At 40.2% G+C, this 12,393-nt stretch overlaps 1 long non-coding RNA gene across 1 annotated transcript; it reads left to right on the top strand.

Annotated features, from left to right (window-relative positions):
* Nucleotides 1-7,988: 7,988 nt before the first annotated feature.
* Nucleotides 7,989-10,708, top strand: LOC124299063 (uncharacterized). Its single transcript, XR_006906935.1, has 3 exons — nucleotides 7,989-8,316; nucleotides 8,412-8,584; nucleotides 9,771-10,708. It is a non-coding gene; the product is annotated as an uncharacterized LOC124299063 (long non-coding RNA).
* The last annotated feature ends 1,685 nt before the right edge of the window (nucleotides 10,709-12,393 follow it).

Here is a 12,393-nt window from a genome sequence, read left to right as displayed (position 1 = left end):
GTGGGCAACTTCATCCTGTTAATTTTGTGTTACAGTGATGCGCGCGCATCTTGAAATTTCACTCTCATCAGTTTTTCATAACGCGCCTAAAGAAGTATAACTTCAAAAAAAAAAAAAAAACTGCCGAATTCATTACATTCTAGAATTCTTACCCAACGTTTCTCACGCAATGACTGATTACTTATTTTCGGTGGATGCCTTGACTTGAAATGGTTGACTTTATTTCAAGTTATTCTACAATAAGTATACTACATATTCCTGTACGTCACTGTCTGTGTGTTTCCCGCCTTCGAGCATTAAATATTTGTATCCCACTGCTGTCATATGTATACCATCGTGTCTTATGTTCGTCTGTTTCCAGAAACCCAGTTACCTCACGAACGTCTCCATGGAAAACACAAAAATATTTCCCAAGTACCGCAAATGCGTTTGACGAACATCTAACTAATGCAGATACGAAAACATCTTCGGAAGACATATCGAAAAGACGTCTTTTATAATTATGTTGAATTTTGTTTCACTGCTGCATCTTCTCGATATCGGATTTTCGTTATCCTTGTTCCGATACGTTTTTTTTTTTTTTTTTTGCCTCAGCTTCTACGTATTTGGGTATCCTCTCCGTGATATTACGCTCTACTACATTATCACAGTCTAATTTGCAGTCTACCGAAGGCTATTAGGAACACTAATAGTTTACCTCCTGTTAGAAGACCGTAAAAAAATCTTCAGTTTTGTACAGAAATTGAATTATCGGGAGACTTTTCAGTTGGGAGCCGTTTCACCGATCTGTGTATTACAAGATTTGAACGTGACCCGAATAGGAGAGGTTCACTTTGGATACAATCATCGTTGAGTACCACGACGTTTATGATCCAGGAGTCGGTGAAGCCATAGAATTTGCTGGAGCTGAAAGAGTATGGGCACGTTGAATCAAGAAGACCGGGGGATGTTACCCAACAATCACAGAATATTGAATCTGCCTCCTGAGAGTTACCAGCTAGTTCAATTTCCAAATGACCATTTCCTAACATGCCTGCTTGTGCTTACCTTCAGATTGATCGTACGAAATCCGGGTGAAAATCGTCGCACATGTAAATGTATTGATCTCGTATTGTCACGTCCAGACGACAGTTGATTCTCGTTGTCTCCGGTTAGTTTTATTATCGCTTCGGGGATTTCGAATGTGAGAACATCCATAAACGATTTTTAAACATAACTATAAATTATGCAATTAACTGTGGGGCTGTGAGCTATTAAAGTTACGTAAATTGATAGGTGAAATCGTCGTATAGTTATTCATGTGCAATGGCCTTGAACGCGGTTCGTTTGCAGTGTTATGCGATATGAGTCGGAAACACTGGGAAACACAGGCCATGACCATTTATTAACGGGACGAGACTCGGAATCCCACCGATAGATGATACTGAGTTCTTTAAATATATGTAGAGCATTGAGGAAAGAGACGAAAACGGTAGGGGCATGTAGACATAAGGATTTACGAGAAATCATCTACTTTTATCGAGGTAATAAACTTTTATGGGAATTCTGGCGGGCTTCGTTAGTTGATTTTGGTTGGCCGTTGGTATAACCTTGGCCATATCACACATCGAGGGCTGAATCCTCCGCTTCGCCATCTATCGAATAATACAGATACTCTTGAGGACAATTTTTTTTTTTTTTTCGTTTAATACAACATAAACGATTTGATCCAACGGATCAACGGATCGTCAGTTACTTTTGTCCGTGGTAAAATTGTACAAGCGAAGAAAAATTCTTTCTCTGCATGGAAAAAAAGTTTGGTCGCTATCCCGATTTCGGGAAGCCAGATCGGGAGTGTTAAGGCTAGCGAATAAACGAGTTGACGGCTGCTTTATTCGTGATAATAGTCGAACTTCTCATTGGCGAATCGTTTATAACTATAATAATTCTTTGTGAAGGGAATCTCAAAGGATTCTAGCAATTGAAGCCTAAGGAGACCTGACATGACCATGCAACAACGCATACTCATTGTTAGTGAGAGAAAAGGTCAGCGGTTAGCCGACGATATGGAGGCAAGAAAAATCGAGTACACAAATAATATCCAATCACGGGTAGGCCTGAGGTTATGATTTGAATTGGGCCTCAAGCTCCAGGATCCCTGCCAGGGGTAACTGGCAAGTAGATGGTCAAACAGACAGGCAGGTAGACATACGATAATTGAATATGAGCTACATCATCGCATTCAATGGATGCATCAACCCTAATTATATTTATGTATTGCGATTACGAGTGGTGACTTACTAAACTCGCTCGGAAAATAATTCAACGATAAATTCATATTAATAAGGCACGGATTTTGACTCTCTCAATTGATTCGTTGGTCAAAATTTGGTGAGTCGTTTTCATGCGTAAAAGTTCTGAAAACAACTACGGCCAGCATGACTTTAACACTCTTGTGATTCGAAACCTATCCACTCTCTGAACATGAATCAGTTATAAGAACAACATTGGAAAACATCAGTGTCTATACGCTGGAAATCAGTGAAATATCGGTGAATCGTAAATGTACATGTACTAGTTTTTTTTTCAACAGTATACTTGTAACTGTGAATCTGTGAAATTTCACCAATTCAAATTTAGAGAGCACGGTAATTCTATTTTCCAGCACTAGAGCCAATTGAAAGTAAGTATCATAGCAATATACTTACATGTCATTGCACATATTTTATCGACGAATGGGCAAGGATGAGTATACCATCCAATTGTGAAACCATACGTACTCAGCACGGCGCCTCGTAACGTTTAAAACTCATCTGCGTCATTGATACTGCAAGCACCCTTTCTCTCCGCGAAAACAGGTAGGTACGCTACATCGGCGAGTGCTAAACTTTCATTTGTTGCTCTCTGAATGTTCACTTTCACGCGAACATCTTCCGGCGTTGTTTACGAACGATGTGACCTCAATAATGGCGATGGTTGTCATGAATATCAATTTAGTGGTCAGACTGAACGATTGATCACATCAATTACGTTCAGTATTTTTCCACTGAAAGTCGTTTCTAAAGCGTGAGGAAATATTACTATTAATAATTATTTACTTGGACACGTTGCAGGACATGGTGAAGAATATAAACAAACCGTAGGATCGAGTTAATTTTATTGGCCATCACTTTAATGGAAACGAGATTGAAAACAGGACAATCACAGAGTGCTAACTCGATAAGAGTACTTCTTATTAACCAACCCAGATGGCAAGTATATTCTGAATATATATATATATATATATATATATATATATATATTGTATATATTCATCATAGGTGTATAGATGCGTATGTGTCAATGTTCTTTCACTTGTAGCACGTAATTTAACGTCTACGCGAACTAAAAACACGCCTGAATTTGCTTTAGACTCAAGGTTTCCATCTTCTTGCAAGGATATTACTGCGTAAGCTTCACAAAATTTATTCATATTTACCTGCCACTTCAATTTTGATGTTCATACTATTACCATTTTGTAAACGAAAGTCTAGAGATATTCAAAAAATTGTTTTGTATGTATTTCCATTGAATAACTGAATTTTGGATACGTGATCGAGAGTAGTTGAAGTTATAATACTTCCGTATCACGTCTCTACTGAATACTTGATGTATCACTAAAATTTTGAACCACACTGTTCCTCATTAATTTAGGCTACACAAAATAATTAATAAAAATTTTAAAAATACACCATTGAGGACTCGAAAGCGGTAGAAACATGGAATTTTTTTCATGCATTATTTCCACCTAATGCTTTATTTTTCAGCCAACCTTCATCCAATTTTATGAAGTCGTTTTCTCGGAATTCGGGATACAACATTTGTAGATGCTGGTCAACGCTAGAAAACAATTGTGGGAGTGATAAACCGTATTTTCAAAGCGAAGATAATATTTTTTTCCGGAGTCACGTTTTTCTCGACGACAAATAAAATAGTATCTTCGTTCCACAGCAGCGCATAAGACTGGAGAATGGCGAAGGTTACGGGCAGAATAATATTGCTGGGATCATCCTTTGTGCACATATGAATCCAAATAATATAAACAAACGGGATGTAGAAGGGGTTAATATCTTGTATTACCACATTGTCACGAGAATTGAACAGTCATATTACGCAAGATTTGCCTTTTAGAGCCGCAGAGGGTTTATTCGGCTCATCTCGCATTTTCTTATCCTATCGAAGGGATTCAACGGTATTTACACAAAGCTCGAAAGCTTGAATCTTGCACACGACTTTGGAATCTACTTCTCCCGACGAAATCGTCAATTGAGCAACTTTTAGCTTAGAGGCGATCTTCGTTTATTCTTACGTTATGATTATTCCCCGAGTTGGTGAAATTTTTCAAATCATTCATCCTTATTCAACATCAAGGAAAAATACTTCAACTCTCGCTGTAGATGGATCTCTGTCAAAAAGCTGTGAAACAAATTCGATTAGACAGAGCTGAGAAAGTATTTCTTTGAATCATCACGAATAGTACTTAGTCTCTGGTTGAACTTATGTAAAAAGGTTCGAACTCCAAATATACAAATTAGCCTAGAAATCACTAAAAAAGTAGGAAGAAAGTAACGCCTTTGGGTTTTTGCCCAAAATTTTGACGATTTTGAATACAGCTGGAATTGTTCCTTTAATGCACTACATCGAGGCAATTTCGCGAGAGGAATCAATTGCGCGTAATCTGAATACGCTGTGAGCAACGGATCGTAAGTTACAGCTAAAAAATTGAAGATCATCTGTATAATTCCTCTGCTATTGGTTCGACGCTCGTTTTGATGTATTTTTTACATTCCTGAGGGTCCAATTAGTGGAAAAAGGGCCCTGCAAAACGATTCCGAGACGAAAAGTTTCCAAGCTCTGAAAAAGGTCGATCATTTCTCGACCGAATCGTTTTAATGAACATTTTTGCTCTCAGAATTAACTGTTACTTGCATGAATTTTTTTTCCACCCTAGTTGTCCCGGCAATGGACGGTTCTGGTAGGTTGTAAGTCTCATCGAAATGAATAAAATATCACAGTTGGAAGTGAATTTAACGTAGTCTGAAAGTGACTTTATTAAGCTGGTTTTAGCTTACTATAAAAGTATTACAGTTTAATACTGATTGACATTGCTCTTCCGAGTCTGGCACCGAACTCCTCAAATGCAAGTGAATAATTATTGCCACTTGCAACCGTGCCACTTATATCAGCGTCGCCGGAAAAATGCATTACACCACATACCTATATAATTAGGTATACACTTTCATTTTTACGCAGTGAACTTTCTCGTCGAGTTTCGCATCTCACGGTCGGCTTCATTAGTACGAGTTCAATACCTGGAAATAAGCATATCGTCTGAATCCCAATTACAAAATGATCACGGAATCGTCTGCCTATCGCGATTTGGTTTCAAGGAAGATTATTCGTTGCAACGTCATAGGGACCGCATCGCAATACCTATGAAGAGCAATACTCTTGTGAGAGCAATCGAGTCGTTGGATGAAAATCCAATTGACCCCTCGCGCTATTCCGACACGTCACCATTCATCGTCAGATAAAGCTTAGCGATTCCACCCTTAACCGTAAGCCCGATAACGGGATACTCGTCAATCTCCACTCGCAGGACGGATTGGGAAACATTACGATAACCCGGAAACCAAATCATCCCGATGTGAAATTCCTGAAATAGCGTCGCATCGTCAATATGGGAACGCTTCCAATCACCCCAGAATTCGACGTCTTCGAATCACCAGCTTTTAATCTGGAATTAATCAGTCAACGTTAGCAACAGATATAGTACGCCTATTTTCATTTCCACTTCACTTTCAGTATAGCTGCAACACGTTATACATTACGAGTATATACCTTTAAATTTTCAAAAACATCTTTTCTTCGTACTATTCGTTAAATTACCCTCATTTAATAAAGAAGCTCAGTACTTGATCGAGTATTTATCAGTTGCTGTGTGCACATCTTACCAATTAAACAAATCTATTTTTACAAGTGCCATCTAAATATATAAAAGTTTGCAAATAACTACAGTTTATTGACCCACAGTGTAACCAGCTGTCTTTCCTTGAATTGGGTGTATTGACATAGGACGTTATAGGGTATCAAGGAATCAGTTCTATCCTTATTCAAAATCGCTAAACTTTCGACCGAAGAAATTCAAAGGGGTTAGTCTTTCTTTTTCAACGACTTTTGAGTCTGAAGCTTTTTGTCTTGGAGTCGATTCTCACAATGCTTTTCAGGCTAATTGGACCCCGAGGCAGGCAGTAAAGGCGTTTGAAACCTCGTAGGAGCAACAGCTGCGGAGATACGAAAAAATTTCCCGTTTTTGGGCTGTAAGTTTTGATCAGCTGCTCGAAGCGATTCCAAACTATGAGCAATGGATTCCTTTTCCAAAATCACGTTGATACTGGACGTTATAGGGGTTCGATTGTGTTCAATGATCCCACGAAGCCGGAGAAGTAAGATTCAGTAAAATCCATCCAACCCACCGTATCTTACACTTGCGCAGTTCGCATGTATCAGTGATTTATATTTTCTTTACGAAAAAGGAATTGCGATTGTATCTTCGAAGCATCAGGCCTCAGGTGCAGCTGTATAAAATATTTGAATTAAAATTATCGAACAAAGTACTGTTTAACGTACTTTAGAGTGACCAACTTCTGTACCCGCGAGAAATACATTTTTCACTACAAAACGCAAAGAACTACAGATGCACCACTTTCCATGAATTAAACAATACTTTCCTCACTGTCAGTTACTTAATCAAAGATAAAGCTTCCTCGAAAAACTCCAGTTGATTGCTTATTGTCAAAGAACCAAATCAAATTTCTTTCACTCCTTCCTCGCTCTCAATTTTCCACCCATGCATTTATACGCAGATTCGATGTAACCGGAGTACGCGGCGCTGCACAGGTAGGTAGCTGCTTAATATCTGACAATGAGTAGCAGCCAGGCTTGTGAAATAATTTTTTCGAGCGTTGTGGTGTTGGCCTTATCGCAGTTTCCCCGAGCCCTCGCATCTGCAGTTTATGGTTCACCGTGCATTAAAACTTTCACGTCATTATAAAGCGTAATACATAAAGTTCACGCAAGTACTCAAACCGTGGCACTTCACGCTGGGGGCCTCTACCTTCTCCTCTCAACAGATTTTCCGAAATCACCGGCCAGGGACGCATTGCTAAGAAAATGTTAATATTGCAAATGCACTCAAGCGCCTCAAAACGCGTTCGTGCTACCTCGCTGTAGCGACCTCTGTCGCGTTCCTACATGTGCACGTCTTGTTTCATGCTGTGAGGTTTGCCGAATGTGGTCGTACAGCCCTTGTGGTGCACATGCAAGTGGATGATGTGGCACAAAAATTTTACTTCTGTTGTAATGTTTATCAGAGGCTTATGCTGTAGCGTGTAAATTTTTTCGTCGATGACTCGAGGTGTGGAAACTTGATTTAAAATTAACCTAACAATATTCGCACCGCGCAGCACACTTCGTATCACCCATTATATTATACCTGGGGCTAAAACTTTCTCACCGAGGATTGCCTTTCTATTCAAAGATTATCAAATTATTTTCCACACAAGGTTCCCACATTTCGCTTGATATGTTCCATATGTTCGATATCAGAAGTTCGGATCTTGCAAGAAGGAAGCATCGTTTGAAACTCTTAACACAATTCCAAATGCGTAGGTTACCGCCCATTGTCGTTGAATTTCACTGAGCAGTTTCTTTTCGTCGTACAAAAAAAGCAAAAAGGAATGCAGGTACCGGATGGATGAGTTCGGTCTTGGTGGGATTCTAATTCGACATCAATTGACCTCTGTGAAAGTACTGTCGTGAGTGAAAAAAGCACGAGTTAAGAATTATGTGAGAAAGTGAGACGGCAAACTCTCTACTACGATCCAATGCTCAAGGCAGCCCGCGTTATCGTGTTTCGCATATAAATGTCTAGTCTCTGATCTCATTGGATGTATTGCACCACCAAGAGAGTCGAATGAAAACGAACAGACAACGGAGAAAAAGTTTTAAGGACGTTGAGCGGTGGTGAAGAATATTAGGCAGAATCAATTGTAGAAATATTAGCTGAATTTATCAAGATAGCGTACTGTCCATTGAACAGACAGCTTATGGCCGTAGACGAAAAATTCTCCAACAACTGGATCCCAAGGTATCTGTAATCTCGATTAGCAGACAATAGTTTTATTACGCGTGAGGACAATATGTACGGATAAAACCATTTTGGCAGTTCACCGTTCAAGGAATGAGCTCTGTAACTTGTAGACCGGCTGGACTTCATCTGATCAGCTGGTTTCCCAGGTACTTGAATCGTCAACAAGTCACTTTATTACGATATTCTTCGAATATTATGAATTGTACACTATGATAACGCATTATTCTTAATCACCCCGCAGCAAGACACTCGATCATCTGGACTTGAAAGGCGTCACAGAGATATGTTACTACTTTAAGTAAAATTAGTGACTGTGGCACAGTTTTTTGAATGCTCAGTAAGTCGTTTGAACGCTATTGGACTGAAAAAACAATTTACCCCATGAATTCAGGCTCTACACTCGGAGGCGATGAGGTTATAATACATCTTGAAATGTGTTCTATTTTCTAAATCTAAGGTTCAGAATTTTACAGCGACACCGGATAGATTCGGTAAGTCCCGCCACCAGTGCCGCTGGATAGGTAACCGAAGTTTCATTTTAGGTTTGTATTACCGTAAAAAGCTAGCTTTGGTTACCTGCCTGCTCGCTCGCAGAGGCGATATTCACCGAATCCTCCCAGTACGCCGAACCCTAATGTATTACTAATACGTTACTAGTACATTCATTTCAATATTCAAAGTTAGGTGTTTATCCCCTCGCCAAGATCCCGGTTTCTCGTTTCGTCCGTGAGTCATTGCTAAATGATTTGTACGACGAACATAGACGGAATTGTGCGAAAATACGATTCACAAGCCAGTCCTCGTTACACCAAATGTGAATATTTTTCGAACCATCCTTTCTGATCGCGAACACAAGTGAAGATTTCAATATACCGGTTGTGTGGAATATACTTTCACACGTATACTGCACCGTCATCCCGGATCATCGTTGAACCCTTTCCACTTATAAATTTGTGTTATACCACCCCAGCGATATGGCGGAGGAGAAATCTTTCACCATCCTCCCCTCTGTAGGATAAATATTGTCTGAAGAAAATTGGCCACCTCCCACTTCGTTCGAGCTTTCGCAGCCCTCGTACTCAAGCAGATCGCAGGTTTCGGAACCTCTGTCATGCCTCACAGGCGAGACATTCATTGTTAGAACCATGCTCATCACCATTCCCGTTTACTCAAATACGAACGATCTATGTTAAGAACACAAGACTGGTTTTAATTGAATCACGTACACCCGGGTTAAAACAGAGCGAACAACCGGCATGAACTGTGCTTGCGAAATCTTATATCAAACACATACAAACCTGAACCGCTGAAATGATCAATTAATTTTGCGTCGACTTCAAGATCAAATTTAATATCGCCCAGAGGTTGTCGTAAATTCCATCGCGTTCCCCAAGTCTGCGCCATTGATTCAAAATCGCGCTATGCCGTTCTTGCGACATCACAATTTCAAGCACTTTTCAAAGGAGGTAATCACATTGAATAATAGTAACCAAGGTGCAGCGGTGCCTCGTACGAAATCATACAGCGGTAAGAAGAATTCAAGTAACAACGCTCAAGTAACAAACAAGCCTAAAGCTTCGATGCAAACCGTGTTTTGCAGGCAGTCGAAAGCTGCACCATGTAACGTAGAATCTTCAAAGTTACGTTGCGTGTACTCGCTGTAACGTTGGCTACGTCGCTCGCCAGCCGCATCTCTCCGGCTTCGTGAAAGAGCAACAACCTCGAGGAACAGTCTACCTGTGCCCGGCGTGAACCAGTACCGTTATCTTTCTCTAACGAGTGCAGTGGAGGCGCGCAGGTCGCATTATACGGGGACCCCTGATTCAGAAGAGAATTGCGACGATGCGCCAATGCTGTGAAAGCAGCGAGAAATGCACGCGTGCAGTACGCGTGGACGGATGCGTACGCGCGCGTACATCGTGCTGCGAGAAAGTGAATCCCAAAAGAAAACCACGGTACTGAAATAAAGAGAATCCGGTATTAACGGATAGAAAGATTTAATCCATGAGGGTCCACAGCCGTTCTTAGTCCGACAGCCGGAACACCTTTATGGCTCAGATTAGAAACAGAATAGTGATCCTGGTATTCGAGGATAATGATTGAGGCCAATCCTGTTCCGTGTCATGAATCATCTTCGACCAAGCTCGCGTTCGAATGGCTTGATGTAAAAATTCATTGGCAGCTGCACAGCTCAGGTGTTTTGTCGGAGAATAATTTATTCGAGAGATTCGTGATGTGGAGTGGAGAAAGTCAAGTGCAAACGGTACGCTTACCAGCGAATTAAACTGATAATTACTTACCATCCGCAACCTGGGCACAAAAATTATTAGGCATGCACACGATAGAGGTATATACGCTGGCTTTAAGGGGGTATTCTAATCTAGAGGCCGAAATTTCGAGCTTGACAAGAAAACAGTACCATACTCTTACCATCCATTTTTGACTGTCTTTTTATTGTTCTTTCAATAGCTTGGAGAAAAAATAAATATTTATGAAAAAAAAAAAAAAAATTTTTTTAAACTTATGCGCCTCTGAATGCGGCAGTGAAAAAAAAGTATTGAAGCGATTCCGATGCTCCCATTCGTCTGAAACAGAAATTAAACTAATTCTCTTCATCAATAAGAATGCCATTACGGCAGTTATTGAAGAGGGCAAAAAAGTTACTCAAATTTCTAGACCAAAATACTCCCTTGAATGTTGTAAAATTATTACTGGGCTCAGGTCAAGTGTTTCTAGATTTTTTATCATTCTGTCAAACGGTGTGTTTCTACGAGAAATTCAGTCACCCCGAATAATATTCCATTATCAGAACCTCACAGAGAGAATATGAATATCAATAGTAGGCACAGGCAACACAGTAGGTGTGCTTATTTTAACTATTACCATATATCGAATGCCTGATCAAATGCAGAACCCGAGAAGTCGTATTAACCGATATACCTATTGCGCTGCAGATAATCGAGCTTTTGCGGTTGTTGAGAACCGAATAGTTCGTCGCTTCGGTAAAAATTTGAGGTCGAAGGAATGCAGATTTTTAGATACATACCTACCTTGAACCTTTGCTCTTCCATGTGGAAGCACATTTGGTGAGATTGTATACATATGTACAGTTCATTATGTTGCAATAAACACGTTTTGATCAAAACCAGTTTCTGCTGGTGTTGTGTTTTATTTTTTCACAACTAGCTCGACATCGAGAATTAACATTTCGTTTCTGTACGTTATGATTAAGAAGCTTTCATGGTAAAAATATAGAATTTGGAAAGCTCGAAAGAGATCATCCGAAAGTACGAATTGGGAAATTAATAAGACCCGAGAGAAATTTAGGTGAAAGCCAGCTTGAAGTTGTACCTACCGTGATTCCGAGAGCAGACGAAGCTCGGTAGGATAGAATAGCACCGGAGTTTTACGCGGGGTGATGTGCCGTGACAAACGCGAACGATCAAGTGACGAGTTGTTCAGTAGCGCAAGGGTGTACACACATGTTCCCTTGTTTGCACGTGTATGTACGTCTTGGGTTTGGGGCTAGAGAGCCTCGAGCGAGGTAGAAATCGCGGATGTTCGTTGAAACATGGCCGCGTCACCGGTAAATAGCTTTCCTTATGTCACCTTGTTCACGAGCGAGTGGAACGTCAAACTTTCCTACGTATCGTTGTAATTTTAGAAGCGTGTAGAAATGACAAGGTACCGAGGATGGGAGGAAAGAAAGCGGTCCGAATTTTCAGGTAATGTCACGTTCCCAGCGACAAATCGTTGTTCTCAGAAATTCCTTGTGTTCTATATCACCGGAGTGCAGTCAAAATATATGGAAGGTGATCCCTTAACATCAACCGTTTCATCATGCTACCCTGTCACTGTCGGGCAATGAGGCTGCAATACAAATATCGTACGTTCTTGAATTGCAAGCATCAACTCTTGTTACTTTTTTCATAAAACATTGATAAGAGGCTAAATTTTAACAACTTACTCGCACTGCAACGTGATTTGTGATACAAATTGTGCCACACTTCGGATCTAACCGAAGTCATTTACTAGAAAGACATGGGTACCTGCAGCATATTGAACGAATTCGGAGGCAAAATAATCGAGAAATACTGCGTCGCTTTTTCAGAACTTTATCGTCACCGTTCTTCGACGAAATTGGTACGAAATTCATACAGCCTGCTATCCCGTTGCTTTAATAACGGTCTCTTCGGCTAATTGGCGGAACTTGAGTCAAGTGA

The sequence above is a fragment of the Neodiprion virginianus genome, chromosome 2, assembly GCF_021901495.1.
Source record: "Neodiprion virginianus isolate iyNeoVirg1 chromosome 2, iyNeoVirg1.1, whole genome shotgun sequence".
NCBI lineage: Eukaryota > Metazoa > Arthropoda > Insecta > Hymenoptera > Diprionidae > Neodiprion > Neodiprion virginianus.
The sequence above is the reverse complement of the archived record's forward strand: the minus strand, read 5'-3'. Positions and strand labels throughout refer to the sequence as shown.